Source organism: Hordeum vulgare, chromosome 2H (genome assembly GCF_904849725.1).
Source record: "Hordeum vulgare subsp. vulgare chromosome 2H, MorexV3_pseudomolecules_assembly, whole genome shotgun sequence".
NCBI classification, from domain to species: Eukaryota; Viridiplantae; Streptophyta; class Magnoliopsida; order Poales; family Poaceae; genus Hordeum; species Hordeum vulgare.
The window spans coordinates 452,126,738-452,137,231 of record NC_058519.1 but is presented as its reverse complement, the minus strand read 5'-3'; positions in this window follow the sequence as shown (position 1 = coordinate 452,137,231).

The window sequence follows — 10,494 nt, the reverse complement described above, 5'->3', positions numbered from 1 at the left end:
CAAATCAGCCACAAACACCAACATATGGGCACTCACTGGTGTAACCAGGTTGCCACATTATCAAGCAACAAAATACAAGTGGAATGGTAATTGGTATCACACCACACCAAGAACCAATTCCCACATAAGCTCTAAAACCATATAAGCATACAATCTATTTTTAACAGCAACCTAGCAGTTTGACTACAAGATCTACAGCAGCTACGGCCCTCTAAATAAATCAAACAAGGCATGAAACTGAAGCCATCCAAAAGCATTACAACCATTGACAAAACCTAAGGTAAAGGAATCACCCCTGAGCAGATCTATAGCCTCTAACTTGGACAAAATATCACAGATTGGGACTTAGTGAAAATTACAGATTTTCACCAACTGCTTATGCTCTGAAGCATTTTGCCAGCCTCCACATCTACAGGAGGTGTCTAAGCATGAAATTTTACAAGGAGCTAGTGAAACATAACAGCTAACAAACATTAGTTTGTTGCATGGGCTAATTCCCAATACAGGATCTAATTCACACAAGACAACACAGGAAGAAAATAACTCCAGATTCCCAGACTTAGTGAAATTCTCAGGGTTTCACAAATCTGACAGATTCATCCAAGTACCCGCATTGACAGGGCACAAAAGGTGCATACAAAACCCTAAGAACAAAATGAATGTCCCATGTTGTAGAGGGGTTCACCCACTACCATTCCATCAAGGATTCACCAACAAAAGATCAAAGCTCCACCTAATATGCAGCTCTAAACAGGGCATGAAAACATAAGTTGTAACACTTAGGGAAAAAAATAAAAGATAAAGGTACAAGAGGGGGGATTCGAACCCACCACATCCTGCTAGCACTACACACCAGCTACCACTGGACTAGCATCACTTCGCTACTCACAAGGGATCAACAAAGGAGGTGAACAACCTCTGCTGGCGCTGCATGATACGTCTCAAACGTATCTATAATTTTTGATGGTTTCACGCTATTATCTTGTCTTCTTTGGTTGTTTTATGTACCTTTTATATCTTTCTTGGGACTAACTTATTGATTCAGTGCCAAGTGCCAGTTCCTGTTTTTCCGTGTTTTTGACTCTTTTCAGATCTGATTTTGGAACGGAGTCCAAACGGAAGAAAAACCCCGAAATATTTTTTTCCCGAACGGAGAAGATCACGGGGCCTTTGGGCCAAGCCGGGTGGGCTCCAGGGAGCCCACGAGCTCCCACTCCGCCACCAGGGGGGTGGCAATGGGCAGGCTTGTGGCCTCCCTGGCCGCCCCATGACCTAGATCTTTGGCCTATAAATTCCCAAATATTCCGCAAAAAATAAGGGATCCTCGAAAATACTTTTCCGCCGCCGCAAGCTATGCGTATCTCCATGAATGAGAGCAAAGAAAGAACCGCCCAAATTCGCGCTAGACATGAATGGTTTAAAAGGGTGCGTTCTAGTGATGTAAATCACGAAGATCTTAAAGTGCTTGGTGTGTCTCCTCTTGAATCTTTGTTTTCGCGTGTCTAACCTGTTGGGTAACGTAGCATAAATTCAGAATTTTCCTACGCATATTCAGATCTTCCTATGGAGAGACCAGCAACGAGAGAGGGGTAAGAGCATCTTCATACCTTTGAAGATCGCTAAGCGGAAGCGTTGCTAGCACGCGGTTGATGGAGTCGTACTCGCAGCGATTCCGATCGCGGTGTGATTCCGATCTAGTGCCGAACTACGACACCTCCGCGTTCAACACACGTGCAGCCCGGTGACGTCTCCCGCACCTTGATCCAGCAAGGAGGAGGGAAAGGTTGGGGAAGAACTCCAGCAGCACGACGGCGTGGTGTCGATGGAGAGACGAGGTCTCCCGGTAGGGCTTCGCCAAGCACCGGCAGAGAGGAGGAGGAAGAAGGGCAGGGATGCGCCGAGGGAGAGGGAGAAGTCTGTCTCCCAAGGGCCAAAACCCCTCTCTATTTATAGGAGGAGGGGGAGGGGTGCGCCACCCCTAGGGTTCCCCCTAGGTGGTGCGGCAGCCACCAGATGGGAGGGGCGGCGGCCAGGGAAGGGAAAGGGGGGGGCGCGCCCTAGGTGGGCCTTGGGCCTCCCCTGCGCCTAGGGTTTCCCCCTTCCCCCTTCTCTGGTGTGCATGGGCTGGTTGGGGGCGCACCAGCCCACCTAGGAGCTGGTTCCCTTCCCCACTTAGCCCATCTAGCCTCCCGGGGTCGTTGCCCCCCTTCGGTGGACCCCCGGGGCCACCTCCGGTGGTCCCGGTACGTTACCGGTGACGCCCGAAACACTTCCGGTGTCCGAAACCATCCGTCCTATATATCAATCTTTACCTCCGAACCATTCTGGAGCTCCTCGTGACGTCCGGGATCTCATCCGGGACTCCGAACAACTTTCGATAACCTCGTATAACAATTCCCTATAACCCTAGCGTCATCGAACCTTAAGTGTGTAGTCCCTACGGGTTCGGGAGACACGTAAACATGACCGAGACACCTCTCTGGCCAATAACCATCAGCGGGGTCTGGATACCCATGCTAGCTCCCACTTGCTCCACGATGATCTCATTGGATGAACCACGATGTCAAGGATTCGATCAGTCCCGTATACAATTCCCTTTGTCTGTCGGTGTAGAACTTGCCCGAGATTCAATTGTCAGTATACCTATACCTTGTTCAATCTCGTTAACGGTAAGTCTCTTTACTCGTTCCGTAGCACGTCATCGTGTGACTAACTCCTTAGTCACATTGAGCTCATGATGATCTTCTACCGAGTGGGCCCAGAGATACCTCTGTGTCGCACGGAGTGACAAATCCCGATCTCGATTCGTACCAACCCAACACACACTTTCGGAGATACCCGTAGTGCACCTTTATAGTCACCCAGTTACGTTGTGACGTTTGATACACCCAAAGCACTCCTACGGTATCCGGGAGTTGCACAATCTCACGGTCGAAGGAAAAGACACTTGACATTGGAAAAGCATTAGCATACGAACAACACGATCTAGTGATACGCTTAGGATTGGGTCTTGTCCATCACATCATTCTCCCAATGATGTGATCCCGTTATCAATGACATCAAATGCCCATGATCAGAAACCATGATTATCTATTGACTAATGATCTAGCCAACTAGAGGCTTGCTAGGGACACATTGTGATCTATTTATTCACACATGTATTACTGTTTCCCGTTAATACAATTATAGCATGAACAATAGACGATTATCATGAACAAGGAAATATGATAATAACCATTTTATTATTTCCTCTAGGGCATAGTTCCAACAAAACCTACTTATGGAGGGGCTGGATATGAATCCACTTTGGTTGAAAAACGCCCCAATGATCCGGAGACCACCTATCTTGATGATAAAGGTGTGGATAGTGGAGTAGAAGAAGTCAAAAATTTGGGTAGTAATGAAACTCCCACTTTGGATTTCAAGGAATTCAATTATGATAATTGCTCCTTGTTTAATGCATTTCTTTGATGCAATCCATTGCAAACGCTCCACATGCTTATAGCCAAAGCAAAGCCTTTACCGCGCATATCGTAGATGCTATGATGAAATCTCTTCAAGAGAAGCTCGAACTAGAAGTCTCTATACCTAGAAAACTTCATGATGAGTGGGAACCTACTATCAGAATCAAGATCAAAAACTATGAATGCAATGCTTTGTGTGATTTGGGTGCTAGTGTTTCCGCGATTCCAAAGTCTTTATGTGATATTCTTGGTTCTCATGAGATTGAAGAGTGTTCTCTTAATTTGCATCTTGCGGATTCTACTGTCAAGAAACCCATGGGGAGGATCGATGATGTTCTTATTGTTGCAAATAAGAACTATGTACCCGTGGATTCCATTGTACTTGACATAGATTGCAATCCTTCATGTCCTATTATTCTTGGTAGACCTTTCCTAAGGACTATTGGTGCTATCATTGATATGAAGGAAGGGAATATTAGATTTCAATTTCCTTTAAAGAAGGGCATGGAGCACTTTCCTAGAAATAAAATAAGATTGCCTTATGAATCTATGATGATGGCTACCTATGGTTTGAGCACCAAAGATGACTATACGTGATTCCATCACTTTTTGCCTAGCTAAGGGCGTTAAACAAAAGCGCTTGTTGGGAGGCAACCCAACGAATCTATAATTTTTCTTTATGTTTTGTGTTTTCCACACTTTCATAATTCTGTTACGGTTGTGTTTTTTGTGTTTCTTTTTGCGTTTGTGCCAAGCAAAACCGTTATGATTAGTCTTGAGGATGATCGTTTGGTCATGCTGGAAAAGACAGAAACTTTCTGCTCACGAAAATAATTTTCATTTTCTTTCTGTAAGAGATTTTCAGTTTATTCTTTCTGCTGCTGATTGCTGCGCAAATTCCTCGGACTGTCGTAATTTTTCAGAATTTTTGGAGTAACAGACGTATACCAAATATACAAATTGCTACAGACTGGTCTGCTGTTAACAGATTCTGTTTTTTGTTGTGTTGGTTGCTTATTTTGATGAAACTATGGATAGTATCGGGGGGTATTAGCCATGGAAGATTGAAAGTACAGTAACCCAACATCAGCACAAGTAGAATCTAAGTTTGCTACAGTACCTAAGGAAGTGGTGGTTTGCTTTCTTGTACTAATGTTATCACGAGTTTCTGTTTAAGTTTCGTGTTGTGAAGTTTTCAAGTTTTGGGTGAAGTTCTTATGGACAAAGAGATAAAGAGTGGAAAGAGCTCAAGCTTGGGGATTCCCAAGGCACCCCAAGAGATTCAAGGATGCCATAAAAGCCTAAGCTTGGGGATGCCCCGGGAAGGCATCCCCTCTCTCGTCTTGAATCCATCGGTAACGTTACTTGGGGCTATATTTTTATTCACCACGTGTTATGTGTTTTCGCTTGGAGCGTCTTGTACCATAGGAGTCTTTTATTTTTTTTGTGTCACAATCATCCTTTCTGCACACCTAGAGAGAGAGACATGCACACACCGTGATTTTTTCGAGCTTCACTTATATCTTTTGGTAGACAATTCAGCTCACATGTGCTTCACTTATATCTTTTGAGCTAGATACTTTTGCTCTATGTGCTTCACTTATATCTTTTAGAGCACAGCGGTGCGTAGCTTGGTAGTTGATCTATGCTTTGAAATTAGTCTCAAAAGGGGTAGTTATCCAAAGGGATACGAAAACTTCCACCTTCATGTGCATTGAATAGTTAGAGAAGTTTGATTCATCTCAATTAGTTTTGAGTTGTGGTTATGGTAATATTAAAGTCATGCTAGTAAGGTGTTGTGGATCTAGAAATACTTGTGTTGAAGTTAGTGATTCCTGTAGCATGCACGTATGGTGAACCGCTATGTGATGAAATATGAGCATGATTAGTCTATTGATTGTCATCCTTTGCGTGGCGGTCGGGATCGCGTGATGGTTTATACCTACCAACCCTTCCCCTAGGAGTATGCGTTGAATGCTTTGTTTCGATTACTAATAAAACTTTTGCAACAAGTATATAAGTTCTTCATGACTAATGTTGAGTCCATGGTTTAGATGCACTTTCACCTTCCACCATCACTATCTTCTTAGCGCCGTGCAACTTTCGCTGGTGCACAAAACCCACCATTAGCCTCCCTCAAAACAGCCACCATACCTACCTACTATGGCTTTTTCAAAGTCATTCCGAGATATATTGCCATGCAACTACCACCATGACATGTGCCACCACGTCTACATTGCCACTAAATGATCGTAAGATAGCTAGCATGATGTTTCCATTGATGTCTATGCCATGCTAGATCATTGCCATGGTACACTACCGAAGGCATTCCATATAGAGCCATAGTTGCTCTAAGTTTCGAGTTGAAAGTGTGATGATCATCATTAATGGAGCATTGTCCCATGTGAGGAAATAAAAGAGGCCAAAGAAGCCCACAAAAAAAATAGGCCAAAGAGCCCACCAAATAAAAAAAATGAGAGAAAAAGAGAGAAGGGACAATGCTACCACTTTTTCCACACTTGTGCATATTAAGCACCATGATCTTCATGATTGAGAGTCTCTCGTTTTGTCACCACGATATATTTAGTGGGAAATTTTCATTATATAACTTGGCTTGTATATTCCAATGATAGGCTTCCTCAAAATTGCCTTAGGTCTTCGTGAGCAAGCAAGTTGGATGCACACCCACTAGTTTTCTCTAAGAGCTTTCACATACTCGTAGCTCTAGTGCATCAATTGTATGGCAATCCCTACTCACTCACATTGATATCTATTGATGAGCATCTCCATAGCTCATTGATATGCCTAGTTAATGTGACTATCTTCTCCTTTTTGTCTTGCAACCTCCACCACATTCCACACCATCTATAGTGCTATAACCATGGCTCACGGTCATGTATTGCGTGAGAGTTGAAAAGGTTTGAGAAAGTAAAGGTGTGAAACAATTACTTGGCCAATACCGGGGTTGTGCATGATTTAAATTCGTTGTGCAATGATGATAGAGCATAGCCAGACTATATGCTTTTGTAGGGATAACTTTCTTTTGGCCTTGTTATTTTGAAAGTTCATGATTACTTTGCTAGTTTGCTTGAATTATTATTGTTTCCACGTAAATAGCAAACTATTTTTTTGAATCTAATGGATCTGAACATTCACGTCACATAAGAGGAATTACCAAGGACGCCTATGTTAGGTAGCATGAAAGCATCAAAAATTTATTCTTATCACTTCCCTACTCGAGGACGAGCAGGAGTTAAGCTTGGGGATGCTTGATACGTCTCAAACGTATCTATAACTTTTGATGGTTTCACGCTATTATCTTGTCTTCTTTGGTTATTTTATGTACCTTTTATATCTTTTTTGGGACTAACTTATTGATTCAGTGCCAAGTGCCAGTTCCTGTTTTTTCCGTGTTTTTGACTCTTTTCAGATCTGATTTTGGAACGGAGTCCAAACGGAAGAAAAACTCCGAAATGATTTTTCCCGAACGGAAGAAGATCACGGGGCCTTTGGGCCAAGCCAGGTGGGCTCCAGGGAGCCCACAAGCTCCCACTCCGCCACTAGGGAGAGGCGGCGGTGGGCAGGCTTGTGGCCTCCCTGGCCGCCCCCCGACCTAGATCTTTGGCCTATAAATTCCCAAGTATTCCGCAAAAAATCAGGGGAGCCTCGAAAATACTTTTCCGCCGCCACAAGCTTCCGTTTCCGTGAGATCTCATCTGGAGACCCTTCCCGGCGCCCTGCCGGAGGGGACTTTGGAGTTGGAGGGTTTCTTCATCATCATCTTCGCCCCTCCAATGACTCGTGAGTAGTTCACTTCAGACCTACGGGTCCGTAGTTAGTAGCTAGATGGCTTCTTCTCTCTCTTGGATCTTCAATACAAAGTTCTCCATGATCTTCATGGAGATCTATCCGATGTAATCTTCTTTGGCGGTGTGTTTGTCGAGATCCGATGAATTGTGGATTTGTGATTAGATTATCTATGATATATATTTGAGTCTTTGTTGATTTCTCATATGCATGATTTGATATCCTTGTAAGTCTCTCCGAGTCTTGGGTTTTGTTTGGCCAACTAGATCTATGATTCTTGCAATGGGAGAAGTGCTTGGTTTTGGGTTCTGCCATGTGGTGACCTTTCCCAATGACAGTAGGGGCAGCAAGGCACACATCAAGTAGTTGCCATCAAGGGTAAAAAGATGGGGTTTTTATCATTGGTTTGCGATTATCCCTCTACATCATGTCATCTTGCTTAAGGCGTTACTCTGTTCTTATGGACATAATGCACTAGATGCATGCTGGATAGCGGTCGACGTGTGGAGTAATAGTAGTAGATGAAGAAAGTATCGGTCTACTTGTTTTGGACGTGATGCCTATAGAAATAATCATTGCATAGATATCGTCACGACTTTGCACGGTTCTATCAATTGCTCGACAGTAATTTGTTCACCCACCGTCTACTTGCTTTCATGAGAGAATCCACTAGTAAACACTACGCCCCCCGGGTCTATTCACATGCATCGTTTACATCTCCGCTTTTACTTTGCTTTGTTACTTTTTTGCTTTCAGTTCTCACTTGGCAAACAATCTATAAGGGATTGACAACCCCTTCATAGCGTTGGGAGCAAGCTTTTGTGTTTGTGCAGGATCTTGAGAAACTCCTCCACTGGATTGATACCTTGGTTCTCAAACTGAGGGAAATACTTACCACCGCTACGCTACATCACCCTTTCCGCTTCGAGGGAACACCAATGCAAGGCTCCAAGGCCACGGGGGAAATCCTTTGCATACTTGCCTAGGAAGTCCCTTAAGGCGTAGCCGCAGCAGGAAGATCAAGCCAAGCATTCTCCCGTCGACGTGCCTATTTCTGGCGCCGTTGGAAGGTTTTTTTGTTGCAGTAGCACTGCACAGGAAACAATCAAACAAATAAAATAAAAGGGGGCGCCAGGGGGAATCGAACCCATGCCCTCCTGGTCGCGCTGGCTCGGTCGAACCAGCTGGGCTGGGGCGGGGGAGTCTGAACCAAAGGAGGTTCTGCTCCTCATATGCCAAGGCCACAGGCCTTCTTCTACCTCCAGCCGAACCGGCACAGGAGAAGATCTCCACTCCGGCGAGCGAGGAGGCGACAACGGCATCGAGCACCTACCTGCGGGGGAAGCGGGATGCTTGGGGAATCCATTCCCATCACAAACGCAGCTGGAGATGGACCACAACGACGGCGCTACGGGGCTGCTGGGACTGGTCATGCAGAGCTCAACGCCGGTGACAATCCAACGCTGAGGGTGGTCCTAGCGTGGGGAAAAGAAGAGGGGGACGCCGAGCTCACCCTGGGGCTGCTTGGGGGCCCGCTTGCTGCCGAGAAGAGGAAGAAGAGGCGAGGGCGACAACGACGGCTCTGCTCTGCTCCGTCCCTAACGAAGACGGCGAGGAGGGGCCGACAGAGGAGGGGAACCACCCTCCTAGCACCGGGAATGGATCAAGGGAGGATCCAGCATCCTCCCTGCGCGGTTGGACTTGATGGGGAAGCACCGGCGACGACGGGAGGGACGACGGCGACGCGACGATGCTCTCTGAACCTCTCTCTCTCTCTCTCTCTCTCTCTCTCTGAATTTCTCTCCCTCGATCTCTTGCCTGTAGAGGGGAACGAAGGAGGAAGAAGGTCTGGTGGCGCGATGGGGAATAGGGGGGAAACCCTACCAGGCATGCACGGCGAGGCCTAAATAGGCACAGATGGGACAGCTGACAACGTTGGTGCGACCACCCTCTCTCTCAGCTCTCTCACTGAAAGCAACACGAGGACACGGCGTCAAAAGGAGGAAGAAGGGACGGCCAACGGGCTCCAGCGCGCCGAGGTGAGGAGTGTTGGGGAACGTCGCATGGGAAACAAAAAATTTCCTACGCGCACGAAGACCTATCATGGTGATGTCCATCTACGAGAGGGGATGAGTGATCTACGTACCCTTGTAGATCGTATAGCAGAAGCGTTAGAGAACGCGGTTGATGTAGTGGAACGTCCTCACGTCCCTCGATCCGCCCCGCGAACAATCCCGCGATCAGTCCCACGATCTAGTACCGAACGGACGGCACCTCCGCGTTCAGCACACGTACAGCTTGACGATGGTCTCGGCCTTCTTGATCTAGCAAGAGAGACGGAGAGGTAGAAGAGTTCTCTGGCAGCGTGACGGCGCTCCGAAGGTTGGTGATGATCTTGTCTCAGCAGGGCTCCGCCCGAGCTCCGCAGAAACACGATCTAGAGGAAAAACTATGGAAGTATGTGGTCGGGCAGCCGTGAGAAAGTCGTCTCAAATCTGCCCTAAAAGCCCCATATATATAGGAGGAGGGAGGGGGACCTTGCCTTGGGGTCCAAGGGATCCCCAAGGGGTCGGCCGAGCCAGGGGGGAGGACTCTCCCCCCCCAAACCGAGTCCTACTTGGTTTGGTGGGAGGGAGTCCTTCCCCCTTCCCACTTCTTCCTTTTTTTTTTCTCTTTCCTTTGATTTTTTCTCTCTTGGCGCATAGGGGATTGGTGGGCTGTCCCACCAGCCCACTAAGGGCTGGTGTGACCCCCCCAAATGCCTATGGGCATCCCCGGAGTGGGTTGCCCCCCTCCGGTGAACTCCCGGAACCCATTCGTCATTCCCGGTACATTCCCGGTAACTCCGAAAACCTTCCGGTAATCAAATGAGGTCATCCTATATATCAATCTTCGTTTCCGGACTATTCCGGAAACCCTCGTGACATCCGTGATCTCATCCGGGACTCCGAACAACATTCGGTAACCAACCATATAACTCAAATACGCATAAAACAACGTCGAACCTTAAGTGTGCAGACCCTGCGGGTTCGAGAACTATGTAGACATGACCCGAGAGACTCCTTGGTCAATATCCAACAGCGGGACCTGGATGCCCATATTGGATCCTACATATTCTACGAAGATCTTATCGTTTGAACCTCAGTGCCAAGGATTCGTATAATCCCGTATGTCATTCCCTTTGTCCTTCGGTATGTTACTTGCCCGAGATTCGATCGTCAGT